Below are 23,174 nucleotides of genomic sequence, written 5' to 3'. Positions count from 1 at the left end.
TCTGCGGTGTACCACCGTCCAAGGCTTTTGATGGGTTTTTCCGTGACCGTTGGTATGGGCTCACCCTTTATACAGAACCTGTCATTGGTAAGCCTGCCCTTGACAATATAAATGCTGCAAGATTTGCTTGGTTTGACCTCCATTTGTGCCCAACCAGTGGAGGCTGGTGCTAAAAATATTTGGGGGGGGCGCAAACAAACTGAAAATCCAACTGTCAGTAATGCAGGACTATAAATAGCCATTAATCAGGTGACGTATCATTATTACAGTCCATGTTAATACATGCAAATAAATTTACTATGAATCCGTGAATTTGAATTGAATGTGGGTTTATTATCAGTAATGAAGTAATCAAGGTAATCATTAAAAAAGAAAACACAACACACTATAGTTACCTAATCATTGGCCATTAACACTCTTTGAAAATAAATTTTGCTCTCCTTTCTTTCTGACTTGCAAATTTCTCAATGACCTTCTGGTTAAAGTCAGTTATCTCAGTCACCATTCTCTTCTCCATTGACAGCATGGCCAATGCATTTAGCCTCTCCTGGGTCATGCTATTTCTCAGAAAAGTCTTAACTCTTTTCAAAGTTGAGAAACACCTCTCAGCCTCTGCTGTGGTCATGGGTGTGGTGATGAGGATCTTTAGGAGAGTGACAGTCTCTGAAAAGACTTCTTCAAGATTGTTCTCCTTAAACAGCTGCAGTAGGTCCACAGCACCACAACAGGTTCTGAACTCTTCCTTGTAGTAGATGAGACTAAGCTCTGTCTTTAGCTTACTCCCATTGAGCACTGGATAGGCCTTCAAAGTCCTACTCAGTGCATCTTCAGGAAACGCCACTGTGTACTGTTCAAACCTGTCTGCTTGCAGCAAGGTGGCACTAACGAGGTGGCTTGTGAAGCAGAACCGTTCCATGGTGTGTTGGAGTATGGTGTCACAGACCTACAGAGTGAAGGACACAAACAAAAATGATGTAGTGATGACAAAATGTCAATTTCAACTGCAACATTTAAAATGATCAGTTTTAAGTTATAGAGAGACGGAGACCAGTTTCAATTTTTGAATCCCTGATTTATCCAAACTTCATACATATGGACTAGACAAACATGCCAAGTTTCATGAACTTCTGATGCTTAGGGCGCTAATAGCATTTTTTTATTATCAGCCATTTTCATATCATTTAGATAAAGAGGGCACACCACTAGAGGAAACCTATGGTTAAATAGATTGCCTTGTAGTAAAATATGCTTTGCAAATAAATGTAGTATAGTTTCATAAAGTTTAATAAAGCCGAATATCAAAGGATCTACTGTATAAAAAATTATAATCTCAAAGACATGAGAACACATTTAGTACCCAAAGAGGGTAAATGAAACCATGCCGTTTAACTTGTTGTTAATATTTACTTTCTTTTTGATAGCTTCCTTCGATAGATTTTCTATGAAAAATTGCAGAGTAACAAGGACTACAATAAACTTACCTATGTTGCAATCCGTTCATGGACCTCTGGACTAAGTAACCGCCGCCTCTTTGGTTGAGAAGCTCCTTCACTGCTTTGGTTAACCAGAGAATGGAGAGAATTTCTGCAAAGGATTAAGAAACCAAGCAGACCATCATCGCTGAACTGCAAGAAAGTGATTTCTTTTCCGCCACTACCGATATGTGGTCGAGCGTTAGCATGACCCCGTATATGAGTATGACTGTCCATTTTGTAACGAAAGAATGGAAATTGAAGAGCAGGTGCCTGCAAACTTCGTTCAACCCAGAAAGTCACACGGCTGAAAACTTATCTGAAAATCTCATCAATGCATTCCAAGGATGGGGATTGAATGAAAAAAAACTGGCATGCATCACCACGGATAACGGGGCCAATATTGTAGCCGCTGTAAGGAAATTAGAATGGCCATGGCTGAACTGTTTCGGCCATAATCTTAACCTGGCTGTCACAAATGCCATGTCAGCCGAAAAGGATGTGGGGTCTCGGCATCTCTGGTGTCGAGAGCTTACATTGTGGCGGACCAAGCTACCTCCTCTCTCCATGCTATGGCTCCTGCCAGGCCAGGGTGTTGAGAGAGCTCCACGAGGGTAAGACCGACCCAGCGCTTATGCAGGAAATCCGCGCCGCCACCGACCTCGCTCTACGGGCGACCAAGGTGACCACGCGGGCCCTGGGTCGGACGATGTCCATGAGAGACTCCTCTGGCCGAACCTTGCGCAGATGAGTAACGCCGAGAAGGTCCGCTCTCTCGACGCACCCGTCTCGCAAGGGGGGGGCTGGTTGGTGTTACTGTCGAGAACTGCGTCTCAAAGAAGCAGTCCTCCGTGCCGCGACTAGGCCGCCTCGGCCGTCGAGTCCCGTGCACCGTCTGCTTCCCAGCAGCCCTGGTCCTCTTCGACGCCCTCCAGCTCTGGCGCCCCCCACTCAGGCGGTCCCCCCTGGAGGAGACAGCGAAGAGGAGACCATCGCCCCATCAGCAGCTGCGGCGAAGCGGCCCTCATGGGAAGACCTCAGGGGGATCGAGGCTACCATTGGGCCCGACCCCAGCCACATCGCTGGGAAATCGGATAGGGACGGATCCTGCCCCGTCTCTCCATCTGCTGGCCCTCTCCGGGGGGCTAGCGCCCACTTACTCTCAAAAAGGAGAGTTTCCTCTCTCTCTGGGTTATCACAGCCGCTCCCACCCTCTGCACGACGGTGAATGGCAAACTCGACATTGCGTCACGGCGAAGCGCAATGTCGAGTATAAACACCAGCCCTCAGCACTCTCAGTCAGAAAGTGCATTGAGCTGCGCAGTCGCCAGGCAGGAAAAAGCAGCAGAGCCGATCTCCTCCCCGGGTGACCTCCCCCGGCAAGGAATCCGTACTGCTAGCCATCGCACCACCCCCCGGGGGACGATAAAAAAGATCAAACCTTTAGTCCCCCTGCTACATTTCTGGGAGCCTGGGCTTCCCATACTGTTAGGCTGGCTAGGGAAGACGATCCGTCTCGGCTACGCGATCCAGTTCGCCTCACGCCCGCCAAGTTTCAGGGCATCCGTTATACCTCAGTCAGAGGCTAGGATGCTCCCGTACTTTGGGCCGAGGCGCCACCCTTCTGGCAAAAGGAGTGATCGAGCCCGTCTCACCAGCTGAGATGTTCAACAGGTTTTACAGCCTGTACTTCATTGTCCCCAAGAAAGGCGGGGGGCTGCGCCCTATCTTGGGTCTGTGTGTTCTGAACAGGCACCTACACAATAGCTGCCTTTCAGGGTGATCACGCAGAAACGCATCCTGACGTCCGTCAGATGTCAGGACTAGTACTTCATGTCTCTATCCTCCCTCGACTTCGGCCGTTCCTACGGTTCGCGTTCGAGGGACGGGCATATCAGTACAGGGTCCTCCCCTTCGGTCTGTCCCTGTCTCCATGACTAAGGTTGTGGAAGCCGCCCTCCTTCCCCTCGACGACTGGCTCATCTTGGCACTCTCGAGATCTGTTGTGTACACACAGGGACCTGGTGCTCCGGCACCTAGCCTGAAGCTTCAGGCAGTCAGCGGTCCCCCTGAAACTTTTTCAGAGGCTCCTGGGATACATGGCATCCTCAGTGGGGGTGGTCCCCCTCGGGTCGATGCACATGCGACTGCTCCAACACTGGCTACAGAGTCAGGTTCCTTGGAGAGCGTGGCACACCGGCTGCAGGCGTATGGTCATCATGCTTTTCTGCCAACACACCCTAACCCCCTGGTCTCCCATGACCTTCTTGCAGACAGGGGTCCCCTTAGGGATGCCTCCCTGCAGGGTTGGGGTGCCGTGTGCAACGGGCACGCAGTGTCGGGGCGGTGGACGGGCCCCCGCCTGCATTGGCATTTCAACTGCCTAGAGTAGTTGGTTGTACTACTTGCATTGAGGAGGCTACTACCTCTCGTGCAGGGCAAGCACGTGCTGGTCCGGTCGGACAGCACAGCTGCTGTGGCGTATATCATTTGGTGGCATTCGCTCACGGTAGCTAAACATGACTCGCCCGGCGCCTCCTCCTCTGGAGTCAGCAGGTGATCAGTTCCCTGCGAGCCACACACATCCCAGGCATCCTGAACCAGACAGCCGATGCGCTCTCTCGTCAGTCGATGCCTCGCGGAGAGTGGCGACTCCATCCCCGTGCAGTTTGGCTCATTTGGGAGCAGTTCGGCCAGGCACAGGTGGTCCTGTTGCCTCCCCGGACTCCACCCATTGTCCGCTTTGAGACTCCCTGTCCGAGGCAACCCTTGGCACGGATGCCCTTGCGCACAGCTGGCCGCGGGACAAGCTGAAGTGCGCCTTCCCCCAGTGAGCCTCATTGCACAGGTCTTGTGCAAGGCCAGGGAAGAGGAGCATCAAGTGGTACTAGTTACGCCCCATTGGTCTAACCAGGACTTGGTTCTCGGAGCTAAGGCTCTTGACAACAACTCCCCCCTGGCCGGTCCCCCTGGCGAAGGACCTGCTTTCCCAGGGGAAGGGGCACGTTACGGCATCCCAGGCAGAACCCTGGAACCTCCATGTCTGGATGGGACGAGGAGTTCCTGAGTGGCCCACCCCCTGTCTGGTTGGGACATCACTTAGGCTAGGGCCTCAGCCACTAGGTGGCTATACGCCCATAAGTGGTGCCTCTTCTCGTCCTGGTGCTATTCTCGGCGAGAAGACCCGCGGAGTTGCTCGATCGGGAACGGGCTGTCCCTTCCTCAAGAGAGACTGGGGAGTAACCTCTCCCCCCTCTACACTGGGAGTGTGTGTATGTAGCCGCTGCGGCTGCTCATCACGACCCAGTTGCGGGGAAGCCTCTGGGACAGCACGACCTGGTCATTAGGTTCCTAAGGGGCGCGAGAAGGCGACCGCCTCATCCGCGCTCCGTACCCTCTTGCGACCTAGGTGGCGGGCCTCAAGAGGCCCGCCCCTTCGAGCCTCTCGGAGCTGCCGCTCTTTCTCACCTCTCGATAAAGACGGCTCTCCTGATGGCGCTCACCTCCAAGAGGGTAGGGGACCTGCAAGCACCCTCCGTGTCCACAGATTGCCTAGAACTCGGGCCCGGGGATTCTCACGTTTTCCTGAGACCCCGTCCCGGCTACGTGCCCAAAGTTCCCACCACTGTCCCGAGAGACAAGGTGGTGAACCTGCAGGCGCTCCCCATCGGGGAGGAAGACCCAACCCCATCCGTGTTGTGTCCAGTACGCACACTGTGCCTCTACTTGGACCGCACGCAGAGCTTCAGAAGCTCTGAGCAGCTCTTTGTCTGTTTTGGAGGTCAGCAGAAGGGAGGGCTGTCTCCAAACAGAGGCTGGCGCACTGGATCGTGGAGGCCATCGTTATGGCATACCGATCTCAAAATCGCCCCTGCCCGTTGGGAGTGAGGCACACTCCTAATCAGGGTGCCTCTCTGGCAGACATCTGCAGAGCTGCGGGTTGGGCTATGCCCAACAACTCCGCGAGGTTCTAATACCTACACGCGGAACCGGTGTCAGCCCGTGTCCTGCAGGGCAATGTGTAGGACCGGCAGCCGGTAGGGCGTACGCCTGCGAAAGCCCTTCCCCCTTCCTCTAGGGGGTCAGTGGCTATTACACCTCCCTTCTTTCCCCACTAGGTAAAGAACAGGCATTCCATCCATCACTAAGCACCTTCCTCGGGGCAGGCTGGGCAGAGCAGCCCTGCCCCCTTAGGCCGGGGAACAGTTGAGTTATCTGCCACATAGCTCTAACAGGACCTAGTGCTACAGACGTGGTAACCCCCCTCCGTGGGCTGTTCAGTCTGATGTATCCTCATGAATGGTTCCCACCTCGGCAACCCATGACCTCCCTAGGTGGACTCCCACCTTGCGGTTAACTCCTTAGTCCGCACATTTTCCATGAGTTCTCCCCTGTTGGCGAGACCATGTGGTGTCTCCACTACTCCTTAGGTAGTGGTCTCTGCAGCGTTTTTCCCCCGGGTAGGAATAATGCTTACCCAGTGGCCCTTACGTTGCCGGGCGGCTTCTCGCTGTTAGAGAATTAGGCTTCCGCCCGTGACGGCCGGTGGCAGGGGCTTCCCAACTTTTTGAAAAAGCTCTGGGACCCCCTACCTCTCCACTGGATGGTTACAATATCGGCTAGCGCTCACATCTGACTCGCCCAGGCCAGTCAGCGTCGCTCCGCTAGAGATTGTGAAACCTCAGGGAACTGAGGTTACATCCGTAACCAAGACGTTTATGTGCCTGCCTCGCGACCTGCCACTGTTTTGCGACCCGTTTTTCCAGCCATGGTATGAACCGCGCGTCCCATCAGCTACGTAGCATCGCGTCTGCCTCAACTTAGCGTCACGCCTGACACAAGATCTCTCGCTGTTAAGCTGCCTGACACTCAGACAGATGCAGATGAGAGCAAACAAAACAGCGCAACCATGCTTTTATTTACTTGTTTGTTTACTTTATTCCGCCAGTTTTACTCGTAATGGAGTGCGCGTCCCGTCAGCTACTTAGCGTCGCGTCTGCCTCAACTTAGCGCCACGCCTGCCACAAGATCTCTCGCTGTTAAGCTGTCTGACACTCAGACAGATGTGGACGAGAGCAAACAAACAGCGCAGCCATGCTTTTATTTACTTGTTTGTTTACTGTATTCCACCAGTTTTACTTGTAATGGAGCGCGCGTCCCGTCAGCTACTTAGCGTCGCAATGCCTCAACTTAGCGTCACGCCTGCCACAATATCTCTCGCTGTTAAGCTGCCTGACACTCAGACAGATGTGGACGAGAGCAAACAAAGCAGCGCAACCATGCTTTTATTTACTTGTTTGTTTACTTTAGTCTGCTAGTTTTACTCGTAATGGAGCGCGCGTCCCGTCAGCTACTTAGCGTCGCGTCTGCCTCAACTTAGCGTCATGCCTGCCACAAGATCTCTCGCTGTTAAGCTGTCTGACACTCAGACAGATGCGGAAGAGAGCAAACAAAACAGCGCAACCATGCTTTTATTTACTTGTTTGTTTATTTTATTTCGCCAGTTTTACTCGTAATGGAGCGCTCGTCCCGTCAGCTACTTAGCGTCGCGTCTGCCTCCACTTAGCGTCACGCCTGCCACAGAATCTCTCGCTGTTAAGCTGCTTGACACTCAGACAGATAGCATTTTATACAAATGGACATATAACCTCCGAATAATAATGTTTTTCCGTCCCTGCGGTACGTACTCCGGTTGTTCCTGACTTTACAAAGTGGGAGACAAACGTCTACTAACTTACACCTAACTGCCTATGTCGCTGTCAGATCAAACGCTTTGAACAGCGTTGCTATTTACGATTAGCTAACTTTAGTTACTTCACTACTCTCAGCGTGTACTAGATAGCATGCAAGAAATATATCTAATTATAGAATTGTAACAGTAACTTTCGCAATAGAATACATGTTAAATGATTAATTATGTTAATATATTGCCTTACCTTTGTAAAGAAACATCATTGCTTGTATCACTGCTATCCGCTGTCTCAGTAGACAACATGTTTTTTTTTACTGTTGCGGCCACCGTCGTACTTCGAAAGGGAGGGGTGAGCAAATGACTCAGAGATTCGTTGCAAAACTATAATACAACGCTAGTGGCCGCTGATTTTCAAGAACTGCGCCTTTAAGTAGGCCGAACTTTATGAGTTTGTTTTGGTCGTTTATTACATTATCTTCAGGATTAATCACAATCAGATTTTTTCTCTGAGTTTTGGCTATTTTATTATTTTGTAGTATTATTCGGGGGACAGACACAGTCTCTATGCATTTGGAAGCAGTAACGTTTATAACAGTTGAGTGGGAGGAACACAGACTATGGTTAAAGTTTTGATTTACCAGTGGGAGACGTAGTCAAACGGTGCGTAGCATCTTTGAGATATTGCCAGACAGAAGAACCGCTCCGATGCTGCTATTCAAATGTGTGCAATAAAGAATAGCTCCGTGCATTTACCTCATAAGTTCTGTCACAGCAGAAACTGTTCCTTCTTTATTTTTTCACCCTAATAAATGTTGAAAAAACATTTAATTATATTTTGTCTTGATCAGCTGCCAGTACCACTTTGAGTAGGATTTGGTTGTTAGGCGCAGACGTCACTCTTTCATGTTATTGTTCACTCATTTCACAAATAATTGTTTAATAAGGATTAGGTACAAGCGCTCATCCTTATCCTGAACATCTTTAAATTAATTTTAAATTATAATATCACGTGTGTTTAAGTCCATAATCTCTGAACAAAAAAGGTTTTAACAAGCACCACCCGCTGGTTATAAATGTAAGCACAAAAAGCTCACATTGTTTTCCAAAGACAGATATTTATTATAATGCGCTGTATCCTAAACCTGTCTTAATTGAGTACCTTTGCAGTAAGTGTTTTCCCACACAAATATTAGTTTTCTGATGTTAACCAAAGTTTGATGAATGGTAAATCTAGAATGTGCTTATTTAAGAAAAAGGCATGAGTGGAGTAAAAGGAGGTAATTTTATTTTAATACAGTTTTTCATAAAACAGCAATCCTATTAGTTCATCTACATAACAATAATAAATAAAAGACAAGAAAACACAAGTAAATAGCTAAATGTTGGTAGCACAGAGTCTATAACATCCCTCAGGTTTGCAGAAATGGTTTGATCCTATTCTTAGGCAGCCAATGATATTGACACGTTTAAACTGGAAACTGGCGTCTGAATCATGCGTTGTTTACTATGGAAAGCCAGGAGGGTCAAAAACGCGCGAATTTTAACACGTCAACAACGTATGGAAAGCCAGGAGGGTCAAAAACGCGCGAATTTTAACACGTCAACAACGCGTAGAGTACGTGTTGTTATGGAAAGCCAAGAGGGTCAAAAACGCGCGAATTTTAACACGTCAACAACGCGTAAAGTACGTGTTGTTTGCGCGTAGAGTACGTGTAGTTTACGCGTGAAAAATCGACGCGTATTCTACGCGCAAACAACACGTATTCTACGCGCAAACAACATGTTCTCGACGCGTGACGTCAGACGTCAATTTCACGTGTTTTATCTATTTCATCTATTTGTGCTTGATGGCCAGTGAAAGTCCTCACCACAACAAGCTATTAGATATAGACTTTAATAATCTTATTTGTTTTCTAATTTTCTCGCAATTGAGATTGATTGTTTTAGCAGAGACAGTAAGTACTCAAAATATTTCTAGTAAGCTCCAGCTTGAGTGGTTTAGGGGTAAAGGCAACGTACGATTCATCAGCCCGATTGCGGTTCGAATCTACCTTTTGCCAAATGTGTTATCTTCTTTTCCCTTCCCTCATCAGAATGAAAAGGCATATTTGTTGTAGCGCAAATTAAGGAAATGTTCCGAAAGTTGAAATAAAGTGCCTCACAGCTAATAAACAATGAAGCTTTTATCTGATAAAGTTACTGGTAGGTGTAGCAGGGAGCTAGGCTTTAACTGTCCCAAAGGCAGCATTCGTTTGTAACAAAGAAGTTGCTAACATTACAGGTGGAAGCTAAATACTGTGGGAAGGATTTAAGCGCACTGCACGCTTGCTTTGAGTTCAATGATCTTGTTTGTTCTATTTCATTTCAGTCAACACACCACAGTATGGGTCAGCCTAGCTAAGGATGAGCTGTCAGGAGATGCTATATCAAATTAGCCACGCCCCGCTTGCAACCCTGGCTATAAATACGGGTGTGAACCCGTACACCCATTCTCTTTTTTGCCTCCTAGCTATCGATGCAAACTGTTCACGGTAAGATTTTCTGCATGTTCTTATGGTATTTAACAGTCAGGAATATCTTTGAATATAAGATTTGAACGAGCACATTTGCGCTCGTTTTTTGTTTGGTAAACATACATGTTGTGAGAATATCAGAGCCTCTTCACCCATGAGGAGGTATGCTACCGCTAGTCTGTGTGTTTACATTTAGTAAGTTATAGGTGGTGTTTTCACAGTCACTTGATTATAACCGCCAGAGAGTTGCCTCTTCTCCCATAAGGGGGAATGCTACCGCTAGTTTTTGGGTGTTTACGTTTGGTTAATTATAAGTTGTGTTTTCACAGTCACTTGATTATAACCGCCAGAGAGGAGCCTCTTCTCCCGTGAGGGTGAAAGCTACTGATTTGTGGAGAGCTTTTCGGAACTGCAGCTATTCAGTCATAGAGGCCTCTTTGTTTCTGGAAACAAAAGCATTCTTCTGGATTCGACTTTCCTTGTTAGGATGCAAGAGGTGCAGTCGGATTTAACCCCTACAATGCCTGCAGGTACAGAGCCACTCCAGTCGGGACAGGATTCTCAGGATGACGGGGTCAAATGTAAACAAGCTTACAAACGTAAGCATATACAAGTGGACTTGATCACCTGCAGACGCAAATGCGAGGTATGCAGGAGACCATAAAATCCCTGGTGGAGGCTCAGCAAGGGGCTGCAGAACCTCGAGGCTTGGGTTTGCCAAAACCAAAATGGCCGTGCCGCCACCCTGATGAAATTTCAGTGATAGCGTCTGGCAGGTTTAGAAGGGACGAACGCCCTGAGCATTCTGAGACGGACGAAATCTCTGACTCCGACATGGATGAGTACGCTTCCCAGGCATCAGACGCAATGGCTCTGGACCCTTCAGACAGAGCAGTGATTGCCAGAGCAGCAGTGCGGGCAAAGCTGCCTCCCCAGGCTGCCACAACATCAACCTCAGTGTTCGATAGAGGCCCTCAGCGTCATAAATCAGAAGGGTTGCCAATCCTTCCTGATTTTATAGCGGAGTTGCAGTCTTCCTGGAAGGCCCCTAGTTCCACGGCACTTCCTAGGACACAGCTGAGTAAACTAGCAGGAGCAGCAACCCAGGGGCTGACTACAGCTCCTCAGATCGGACCAACATTTGCTATGTTGACCGGGGCTGTGGCTAGGACTGGAAGGGACGCTACACACCCTCACAAGCAGGGTAGGATGATTGACAGTCAGCTGCGGAAAGCCTATCAGGCCTCTGCCTTGTCAGCTCGACTAGCATGCACAAATTCTCTCCTTTTGGTGTATTTGGAAAGTCTGTAGCAGGATTCATTCTCCTCCTCGACAGAGGAGGAAAGTATCCCAGAATCATTACGAGTGGTTGATATGCTGCTCCGAGGAACAAGTGCACATGCCCAAGCCCTGGGGCAATCCATGGCCAATGTGGTACAAGCACGTCGTCAGGTATGGCTTTCTCATGCTAATCTGTTGGATCAAGACTGCATGGCAGTCATTGCAGCCCCACTGGTGCCTGGAGAGGTCTTTGGTCCCCCGGCAGAAGCTGCCTTGGAACAGTCTCGCAGAACGAGAGAACTAACCCGATCAGTGGTTAGAGCACCAGCTACTCGTGGTCCGCGTACTTTTGCCGGGAGCAGTAGCTGGGCTCGAGCTGAATCATCAAGCCGTGCCTTTGTAGGTCACCGTCACTCTGCTGCTCAAAGAGTGCCTACAGGACCAAGCCAAGGAGCTCGGCAGTCCTTTCGTAGGACACAACAAGCAAAGTTCTCCACTACGCGTGGAGGAAGAAACCGTCCATGACAGTCATCAACCTCCGACTCCACGTTTTTCCAGCCAACATCTCTTGCACTGGCGCCAATGCACTCGATGTCCATGGGTACTGAGTACCTTGGAGTCCGGTTACAGAATCCAATTCAAATCGAAACCACCCCAATTTCAAGGGATAGTTCCTACTGTGTTGAGAGGAGAACTGCAACGCAGGTCTCTGGAAGAAGAGGTTTCAGTTCTTTTAGGAAAGGGAGCAATAACACGCCTGCCCTCAGCGATAGGGCAGGGGTTTTATTCAACCTACTTCCTAATTTCAAAGAGGGATGGGGGTCTTCGGCCCATCCTGAACCTCAAGAAATTCAATCGACACTTAAAGCGACTGAGTTTCCATATGCTTCGTCTTTCAACCCTTTTGACGTTCATCAGAGAAGGGGATTGGTTCACGACAGTAGATCTCCAGGATGCCTACTTCCATATCCCAATTCACAGAGACCACAAGAAGTATCTCAGGTTTCACTTTCAGGGAAACTCTTACGAGTACAACGTTCTCCCCTTCGGTCTGTCACTGGCCCCCCGCACCTTCACCAAGTGTATGGGTGCGGCGCTCACTCCACTCCGTCGCCAAGGTCTCCACATTTAACACGGGTTTATGTTTTAGAGGGAAATCCCTAACAACATATAAAATGTATAACTTTATGATATTTTACAGTTTTATTTTATTTTATTTAAGAAGTTGCAACGCTTTGATCACTTTGATGTCCCTTGAACAGCGGGAAGAATGCAGTCATCTTCCTCCATATAGGACATCATTAGATAAAATAATCTAAATTATTTTATTTGCATACACTCACAATACCAGCAAAAGTTAGTGCTTTTGTAAAACAAGAAAAATGATGCCCATTCTGCCGTCTCCATGACCTACCTGATCTCATTTATCAAAGGTACAATTTCCTGTTAGGCCTTGCCTACTATTTGGCAATCCAAAGTACTCGGCACATATTTCTGAAGAACACTTGAAATGTCTACTTTCAAATAAAACAATTCAGATCCAAATTTGTATGTAAATATTTAAGATGGCTATATGAGCAAAAAAGTTCAGAATTTACCTTATTGTCAGAAATAGAACTCCATTGGACACAGCATGGTGTTGCGTGTGTTATTTGTATCCGTTAGATTTTAGATGAAGAAATATTGTTGCAGTTAGAAAGAATAGGTTTAGGTTTTATCAGACTTGATGAAAATAAAGTAATGTTTTATAATAAAATTTTATTGAAATATAAGCTAAATAAATACGAGTTTATACAGAAATCAGTTTTTCTTTTTAAAAATAAGTTAAATAAATATTCAAAACAAATTGTCGCCTGAACACCTTGCTATAATTTTTAAGCGTACAAAAAGTACTGCTTTCATAAGATAAGCACATTTATCAATAATAGTCACAACAGCTAGCAGTGTTGTGGTTTTTAAAGTTTTAGAATAAAAATGTTTTCATTAGTTTTCTTGAATATTAATCTGAACGAAAATAACCAGTATAAATAAAATTAGTTTCACACTTAAGAAGAATAATCTAATGTTTGCTCGGGTTTTCTATACGTTCTGCAAAAGGTTTGTCTCTAATTTAAATTACAGAGGGATCAATAAATTCCTTCTCTAACGAAATTCAGAATTACAACATTTCTAATGTGTTAATATGAAAATATAATCCCCACATATTACCCGCACAAAAAAAGAAGAAAAAAAGCATATTGAGCGATGGTTAAATGGTGCACACCCAACACAGGGTTTTATAGCTATATGTATATTTTCTTGTCTCTGCCAAAATACAAATAGTCAAATTCATTTGTAGGCCTACGTTAAAATCAGAAAGTGTCGTGTTCCTGGTCTGATCCCCGGGCTTTGCTGTCTTTTTGTCAGTGTGCGTATGTTGTTGTGTCGAGCACACGGCTTTTAGATTTGACAGCTCGCTATGTGCTCCATTTGTTGACTATAATTGCTTCAGGTTTGTGCATTTTAATTCACAGAAATCCTACAAAATTTGTCGTCTCCCGAAAACCGTGTCCTTTTTTGTCACATCCATAACACATTTAAAAACTTGTGCATAGAATGATATTTTTCTGATGTTTAAACTCTAACAAGTGTTTACAGATTATGTGTTTACAGTTATGCAGATGACCCGAAGGCCGCTATCACAGCCACCTGGGCTTCCATTACACCTGAGCAGTGCCACAGGCTGATTGCCTCCATGCCACTCCACATCGATGCAGTAATTCACGCAAAAGGAGGCCCAACCGAGTATTGAGTACATATACAGTAAATGAACATACTTTCCAGAAGGCCAACAATTCACTAAAAATGTTTTTTTTATTGGTCTTATGAAGTATTCCAATTTGTTGAGATAGTGAATTGGTGGGTTTTTGTTAAATGTGAGCCAAAATCATCACAATTAAAAGAACCAAAGACTTAAACTACTTCAGTCTGTGTGCATTGAATTTATTTAATACACGAGTTTCACAATTTGAGTTGAATTATTGAAATTAATGAACTTTTCCATGACATTCTAATTTATTGAGATGCACCTGTATATACTTTTGAGCCTAAATGTTCTTGTACTTCATTTGAAACATTGGCTAGAGGGCAACAGTTCAAAAGGATTGTGGCCAGGGTATGAACTCTGTGATGGCTTTTCCTGCCATTTTCAAGGACTACAAGGACGGGCAGGGGAGCACCTGAGACAAACCAGACCGTTACTGAAGTGCACAGAACAACCCCTTGCAAGTCTCTAACTTTAGGTCCTGTGAGATGGTGGGGCTTTCCTGATTTCACCAAGTGAGAGATGTTGACGCTGGGACAACATTTCAATCAACCAATCAGATTTGAGGGATTAGTTACACTTCATGTTAAGATTAAGCTAACCAAGGCTTTGTGCCTCTGCACCCTTATTATTCATCTATCATTTTCCTCTGGTTTAAGGGATATGGTTATGGTTATAGAGTTTGGAGTGGGTGTAAACTTTTTTTTACAAAAATGTTGTCAACAATGTTGCCATAACAACATCGCTTACTTGGCAAAATCTGTTCAAGCGAGATGGTGGAACCCAGTGACCTGAAGGACTCCACAGCAAAACAATTACAAAATATTGTGTGTTTTGGGCCATATTCGATTTAAATTGAATCTTTTAAAAAGGATAAGATATGCTCTTTCTCTACTTCTTCTCACTGGAAGCTGCTCTTCACCTCTGGCCTGTTTTCCTTCAGCTCTGCTCTTGAGTTCTGCCCTTACTTCATTCTCTTCCTTGTAACTTGAGCTTTGGGGTTCAGGCCACTAGGCCATGCTTCCAGGCTCTCCTCTTTCTTCTTCTAGACTTTATTTGGATTTACATCCAATTTTTCACATTTAACTTATTTAAATGATTCATTGGTTAATTTTAATATGAAATCACAATTATTTTATCTGTTAAACTAAAAAAAAACAAAAAAACAATCCGAATCTGTGAGCGGCAGCAGGCAACCCCCTTGGCCTACTGTATATATATATATATATATATATATATATAGGCCTACAGTAGCATATATTTGCAACTCAGTATTGAAGTACATTATAAAACAGCATGCAATAACAACATTTTGAGTGTAAATTATCATATTTACTAAATGAATGCCACATTATTGGAATAGTTAAAGCCCTCTCTACCCTACCAGATAAACTAAGTATTATTTATTACCTGTGTGGTGTTTTATTTACACTTTCGAAACGTTTTCTTTATTTGTGCTGAAAACAAACACCTTTCCACTCTGATTAGTAATGGGAAAAGGAGAAGAACACGTTTGGCAATAGGTGGATTTGAACTCCCTTCGATTGCAGCCAAAGCTTTACTTTGGTATGGAGTTACTACCCCTATGCTTCTGGAGCTGTTTTTACTGGGAGTTGTACAGAGAGCAGCGCATTTTCTCCGTTGTCTGCTTTATTGTTAACCGGTGGAAAAGCCTAGGCCTATATATGCTTGATTTTCTTATCAAGAACGTGTAAAACAAAATACTCATACAGTATACCACAGACTCATGGCCCTAGCCAAGGTTTTAAAATTAGTGAACCCAATATTATCAATAAATGCTATAAATTATTCAACGTGAATAAATTTAATGATTAATAAAGTTAACAAATTATAAACTTCTTTTGTTAAGGGTAGATTAGGCTCTGCGACGAGCGGGCTTCGAATCTACATTGGTCCAGACAGTCGGGCGGCGTCTTTAACCCCTACGCCATTGAAACTGCAACATGTGGGGTGTCTTTTAATTATTTAATGTCTCTGCTAAAACAACCAATCACAAGACCCGAGCGATAAATGATCAGAGGTGGACAGTAACGAAGTAAATTTGCCTGAGTACTGTACTTAAGTACACTTTTTGAGTATCTGTACTTTACTTGAGTATTATTTTTTCTGAGTACTTGTACTTTAACTTGACTACATTTGAAAGACAAATATCATACTTTTTACTCCACTACATTTATAAAAAGGTCCAAAAGTAGAAAATGGTTTCTATGCAGCGGGGTTTCCTGTGTGCACAATTTATCTGGCTTGCGATCTGCCAGGACCTTTTACTGTTGCCAAGTATTTCAGTTTTTCTAAGCTCGCGGTTTTCCGGCAAGCTTTGAATGGCCATTTGGCAGATTTTTTTAACGCAAATCTGGCAACTCTGGGATCTTCCCCGCTAAACTAATGTAAACGTAGGCGCTGCTACACCTTGATAGCGCTCTAAAAAGGCAAATAGAACAATAAAAGACGAAAAAGGCACATGTTAAAGTGTGGTGTAATCATCTGTGGGTTACGATCAGTCAAAGATCGTAGAAACATTGTCATGAAAATGATCGGCATAACGGCTAAACGGTAAATAAGCATCACATACACCTTGAGCTACACGTGCGTGTTAACTTCTGATCTGCTGCTATATCATTTAAAGCGATTTGGAAAATGAATGATGTTTTTACTGAAGTAACTATAGTTGAAGTATTCCTGTTGAAATAAAAACAATAGAACCCTGCCCAAAATACAACATAAAATGTAATGGATTTAATGGTTATAATGGGAATTGTACTATGGATACTTGTTGTCTACTTGTATGTGATGGATTCTATTGTGGGATGGTAAATCCTATTGGAATAAAACCCAAAACACACTACAAAGAGGAATTTAATTTAAAAATCTCATTCTAATTAAAAAATTCATTGTTTTTTTTCAGCAGGGATGGTATTTGCATTAAAACCACAGTATCCACAAATTTACCATTTTCTAATATAGGAACCATACTCCAATTAATAATCTTTAGTAAAACCACAGCAACTAAACTACCATAGTTTCATTATATTCATTATTATACTAGCTATAGTTTATGTTTGTAGTTAAATTATGGTAATAAGTATCCAACAAACACATGGCTTCTACACTTTACTATTTACAAGAACCTTACTACTTACTGGTAAATTGCTGCTAAAACTGGTAAAGGGAATATACAAAATAAAAGAACACTGCTCATAAATACATATAGGCCTAGGGGGCTAATGAGGATAATTAGGCTAAATGATCATACAGGATTATATCTAAACTAAACATATGTGTGCTAAACATATAAAGCTCTTAAAGGAGTTGCTCACTGCAAAATTTGCCCCCATTGACTTTCCATAGTAGGAATAAAAACTACTATGGAAAGTCAATGGGGGCAAATTTTGAAGTGAACTACTCCTTTAATAAACTGATACTGTGAGCTACTCGTGTATTCAGTAGGTTGCTTCAGAGGCATAAGGTATTACGACAATAAAACAATGCACAACTGACATAAAGGAAATTTACTTTTAATACTTGAGTACTTTTAAAAGCACGTACTTCTGTACTTTTACTAAGTAAGAATCTGTCTTTACAACTTTTACTTGTAGTGGAGTAATATTTGACCAGTAGTATCTGTACTTTCACTCAAGTAAGGAAGTTGTGTACTTCGTCCACCTCTGTTATCAACTAGTGTGATCAAAAAGAGAAAAATTGTTCAACAAAATGCTGGGTGTTTTGGGCCATGTGTCAAATATATGTTTTTCGGGATTTCAGCGCTGGACTCAGTTTGAGCAACACGGTGAATATACGTAAGTATGTTTCCCTACGTAGTCATCTCTGCATGGAAACATTAGAAGACCTGTACTGAACAATATCAACAGAAGTCATTACGTGGGAGGTAAACAGGGAAGGTTTCCGTTTTATTTCTATTTATAGTACCTGGAACCATAGCGTCATTTTTATACGTGTCTGGGCGAAGTGCTACAGTATGTTTGCAGCACATTACAAACAAACGTCGTACTTGTGAGGACTAAATTATTATCTCTCTACACATTAATTGTCACACTAGATTAAAGTAACCTATCATCGTATGTGGCTTTACATGAAGTACTCACGTCAGCAACAAGAATACTGTTGGTTTTTACTTGACGTGTTAACGCATTTTGTGCTCCTGGAGTAGCGCTGCATCTATTAATATTGACATTTGCTGTGTTAACAGTTGAAATATTAGTATTTTCTGCGGAGTTAGGCGGTGGCATGAGATCCGAATTAGCATGGATTATTGTGACTGTATAATGGCTAAATTGATGATAATTTCTAATAGAAAATCTGTACTTTTACTTCGTTACATAACTTACATTGCGTGACGTTCCTTCGTTCCTTCATTTTAAAATATGCTTTTTAAAACGCGTTGTTTATTTCAAGGTTGTCGTCTCTTTTTACGGGCATTCCCGAGTGATCGATTCTTTTGAGTCGATTCTTTTGAAAGCATTAATTGAACAATGGGAAAACCATTTGAATAGGCTAATGAATCAGTTCAAATGATTTGTTCAGTTCGCAGCACGATCTGAATCATCTGAAGCAGGATTACTCACTCCTCGTAGCGCGAAACTTAAGAACACGCAGAACACAAAGAGCGTTGGATGAAGTGGATATTAATCTATATCTATACAATCAAAACTGCAAATGTGTCATATTGTTTGCCAGCAATGATAAATGCCCGCCATATGCGCGCACCCGCGCGACCTGTTCGTCAGACACAGCAACATGCGCGTTACCTGTCAGACACAGAGACGTGGGCTTGCAGAAATATACATTTGAAGAACAGAAGGAAGAAAACTTGTTGATGGGCGTGTGGTTCACTGTTTACTGTTTGTTTACAAGTAAGAGCGTTTCACAACACACACGTGACACACACGAGAAAACATGAGCTTTGTTCAAAAATGTGTATTTCATTTAAGAGAGCACTGCAGATGTTCTAGATCATCTTAGGAAATGCTCTGAGTTTAGTTCATGCTTTAGTTTGACATGGTCTATTATTCTAAATAAGTTGTGTAAACTACATTGACATCAGGACTAGATGAAATTTACAGAAATGCTTGTCTCTTCTGTGTTTGTCTATTCTTTAGTCTCTCTAGTATATTGCAAAGATATCTGCTTATGATAAATAAAAATATTGATTAAAATGTAATATTAAAATATTGGCGTTAATATTAATTTAATGTAGTAGGCCTATATAATCAGATACAAAGTAACTAAGTAACTAGCTACTTGAGTAGTTTTTTCATTGCATACTTTTTTACTTTTACTCAAGTAAATTTTAAAATAGTGACTTTTACTTTACTTGAGAAACAATTTCTCAAGTTACTTGTACTTTTACTTGAGTAAAGATTTTGGCTACTCTACCCACCTCTGACAACTGTATAGAGTGATTACAGAATAACTAAAAATCAAGTGTTGTTTAAATGCCTAATATTGTTTAGACGGACCCATTCAACTATTAAATGCTGAAAGGCATATACATTTTCAGAATCACAATATACAATACACATTTTTTAAGTTTAAATGCATATTTCGCCAAACAATATTTTCATATACACAAGCATATTTCTATAACCAAGTTTGTTTACAGCCATGTAAAAGAGAAATGAACATCAATATTTATACAGTCAATCCCTATGCATCAATATTTGTTAGTGAGCCCCTTTCATAACACTTATAAAGCAAGTAGTCCATTCCTCTGGCGTCTAATCAGCCTAATATGCTGCTTCCAACCGATGATGACACATGCTGGCCTATTGCACATATCAGTCTTTGAACTGTTTTGTAATTGTTTTTAACAAAAATGTATTGTAGTGAAATATGTAACAATGACATGGAAAACATAATTCACAGTTAGATAGGTACCCTGACATATGATGTGTAATATAGGCAGACCCTCCTGAAGGTGTTTCTATTTGTAACTGTTTAAAGTTGTGCCTCTGTAAACAAAAGTGTTGTTTAATGTTTGATTATTAATGAAACCAAAATGTATTGTAATACGTTGAAAACAGACATTAACAGATAAAATATGAATAAATGGGCCACATTACAGCCTCTAAAAGAAAGTGATAGGACCATCATAAAGACAGCTTTGCTACTAGAAATTATTATTATAAGCTTGTAACCTTACATATGTGACTTATCTGTTTTGTTAGATTGCATGACCCTTGTTTGGTAGCTCAAACGGACAAGTTATTGCATTAGAAGAAATTATGGAGCCAGAAATATGACAAAACAATCTGAATTTGAATTTCGTAAATCTGAATTATTGACAAGTGTTTTTTAACAAAACTGAATATTATATGGGAGTTGAAATAGTTTTGAATTAGATTTTGATTTCGAATTTGAATTTTTTTTACTTGAATATTGAACATTTGAAATTTAACACAATTGCTTTTTTTTAAGGCAGAGTTTTATAGGCATGCATTTTCAAACAACATATTTTTTGCTCTGAATTCTTAGATTGCAAATATCCAGTTTTTTTTTAATACAGCCTCATGTTTCCAAGATGAAGAAGAAATTCGGAACATCAAATTCAATTTTCTAAAATTCAAAACGCAGAAATTCAGATCGTACAGAAAGTAGGTCAGAGGTCGTCCACAGGGAAGAGTAGAAGATCTCTAAACGGAGCGCTTTGGCCACAATGGCCAGTTATTTGTTCTTATTATCCAATCAAACTCCAAACATGCTGTTTTGGAGAGTGGAACTTCTTACATTGCAATAAAAAGGATTTACATTTTTCAAATTGCGACCACGCCCACAAGACTACACGGGTTGATCGTTTGTTGTTGCTGCAGCATAGCCAAGCTCATACCGCTGCAATCTTAGGCAGCTGCCCGGGATGTGTGCGCTCACTGCCTGCGTTTTTGCCTGCTATGCCGCCACTGTTTGCACTCACTCCCAGCGTTTGCTGTTGGTGCTTTTACCCACAGTGTGCTTAGTGCACGCTCGCTGCTAGCTGCCCCACTATGCGCGCTGGCTTCGAGCGTTTGTGTGTGCATATACATTTAATATATTAGACATGTATACAATTTTTATAAAGAACGTTTGTGGAACGTTCTTTAGAACTTTGATAATGAAAACAATAAACTCAGTTGCAAGAATGTGAGATGATTTTCAAATAAACTGCTATTTTTCTTAACAATTTTCTAAGTTTCGTTTTTGCAAATAATAGTTTTGAATTCGCTGCTAGATTTTTCATTTGCGCTTTCCGAGTTTTCGTTTACGCTTCTCAATTTTTCGTTCGCCTTTCTGGCACAAATCTCATGTGTGGGCGGGAATTATGGCCACTTTACTCTCATTGGTTAGTGAGATTTGGATTGACAGCTCCCTGACCAGGAAGACGATACTGAAGACAGTGCAGCGGATTAGAGAGCATCTGTTTGCGGTTTTCTGTATTGTATTGTTTAGTGTTTGTACTTAAATTACTTTCTTATTTTGTAAGTATATTAGCAGGGTTGCCAACTTTCACGCACTTAAAAGTGGGACACGCTTCCAGGCTCTATGACGCCGTAACAACAAGCCAACGTGAGCAAATACAGGATAGATAGCCATATTCACTGCAACTTTACGTGGGTTTAGAGGCCGTCAAGACAGCAGTCTATAATTTATCATTTCAATGATATCAGGAAAACGAGATGCTAGAGTTTTGAGGAGATATACAATAAAGTGTTATGCTTCCAGTTCATATTTCTAATTTATAGATTATAATCGTGGTGGCATTTTATGTATCGTTTCTATCTTTAAATGTTTGTTTATAGTTTAAGAAGTCTCTCTTCTGCTTTTCTTTAACCTGTTTTATGTAGGTGTGTAAATACATAATGAAATTGTTGTTTGCAAAGGCAGACTAAATTAATAAAACATCTGAAGGCCTCTAATTGTGTCACTTATGAATTTGTTTTGTTGTAGCGTTTAAAAAACATAAATGTCATTTGAATGTATTGGTAGTGTTTTATGAGGTTACTTTCTGTGAATGTAAAGAAAGGGGCGTATAATACTGTACATTCACCATGAGTTTAAAAAGAATGATACAGTACTTAATTTATAGTGGACTTAATTCTTTAAAAGGAGACTGTATGCAAGAGCGACATCGTCATCCTCCTCCTCAGCTGGACACAAGTCACCATCAGGTACATTTATGTAACCAAGATAATAAAATCGCTAAAAGTTTCTCTGTACAGTACTATGCAGCAATGTTTTCATTTAGCACGTTAATTTCTCACAACCCAATAATCTGTAACGTGTCTTTATTGGATGTTATAATGCAAGTTGTTTGTTCCTTTTTAAGAAAATTATCTTAATAGGCCATAAAATAATACCTGACAAAAAATATAAAGCACACAATGAACGCGCTTAGTAAAGACAGAATTGATACTGTACAGGAATAAAACGTTCACTTCCTGTTTGCTGAGAGCGCGTGGTTTGAGTCGGAGCTCTTTCAAACTTATTCTTAATACATCGTTTATTCTTGTTATATCTTAAGACTTGTGTTTTAAATTTGTTATTCACCGAGGGTAAAACATATCCTTAAGTATATCCCATACCAAAAATCGTCCTTAAACGCACCGATAATTTATTTTTATCGGATCACTCGCTATTAGCCTCAGGCTGTTAGCATTCCCAGCCTGCCTGCTCACTGCTTAACACACTGTTCTCATTATTACATCACTAATGGCTAATGTTTCAGATGTGTTTGTACCTCTGAGTGCAGATGAGGAAACGATCGCACTTCAGTCGAACTGGAGGCTGTGGAAAAGCAGATCCAGGATCTACTAGAGAAGCAGACACGGCTGCGAGAACGTAAAACGGCGCTGGAAACATCCAGAGCTGACGCTCACAAATCCGCGGTAAGTTTTCATCGCGATTTTAATACTCCTTCCACTTCTACTCCGCGTGTTTCTCTGCACAGAGCCTCAGGTTCGAGCTATGGGAGGCAAATCCTGCCAAATTTAAATAAATAAATTAAACGATGAAAATGAAAACCAGATTAGCAATTTCATTATACACAACTGCGTGCACAATATGTGCCAAAATGAAAAATAAAATGAAATTATTTTATTTTCATTTTCATTTTTACACTGACAATGCGTTGTCCCTGTCAAATTGAAAAAGAAAATACAATTGGTGATTTGACATTTCATTTTCACTAAAATCTCGAGGCAAGACTGCCAATTTGAAAATGAAAAGGCAAATGTGAAAAATAAATTGTAAAAACATTTTTTACAAAGGTTTTATTAATGTTCACGCAATAATACTGACACAATTCAAATTAAAATGTAAACTTTGATTTTCATTTTATTTTATTTTCTCTTCTCTTTTTTTTCATTTTCGTTTTCATTTTCTTTTTCTTGTTCACAGTCATG

At 42.5% G+C, this 23,174-nt stretch overlaps 1 protein-coding gene and 1 long non-coding RNA gene across 7 annotated transcripts in view; both read right to left on the bottom strand.

Annotated features, from left to right (window-relative positions):
* The window catches only part of LOC130567666 (platelet glycoprotein IX-like), a 253,006-nt gene that overhangs the window by 152,781 nt on the left and 77,051 nt on the right, over positions 1 to 23,174 (bottom strand). The gene's annotated exons all lie outside the window — the stretch shown is intronic.
* On the bottom strand, positions 388 to 22,685 carry LOC130567672 (uncharacterized). Its single transcript, XR_008964626.1, has 3 exons — positions 22,511 to 22,685; positions 1,482 to 1,584; positions 388 to 943 (listed from the first exon to the last, which is right to left on the bottom strand). It is a non-coding gene; the product is annotated as an uncharacterized LOC130567672 (long non-coding RNA).

Source organism: Triplophysa rosa, linkage group LG17 (genome assembly GCF_024868665.1).
Source record: "Triplophysa rosa linkage group LG17, Trosa_1v2, whole genome shotgun sequence".
NCBI lineage: Eukaryota > Metazoa > Chordata > Actinopteri > Cypriniformes > Nemacheilidae > Triplophysa > Triplophysa rosa.
The sequence above is the reverse complement of the archived record's forward strand: the minus strand, read 5'-3'. Positions and strand labels throughout refer to the sequence as shown.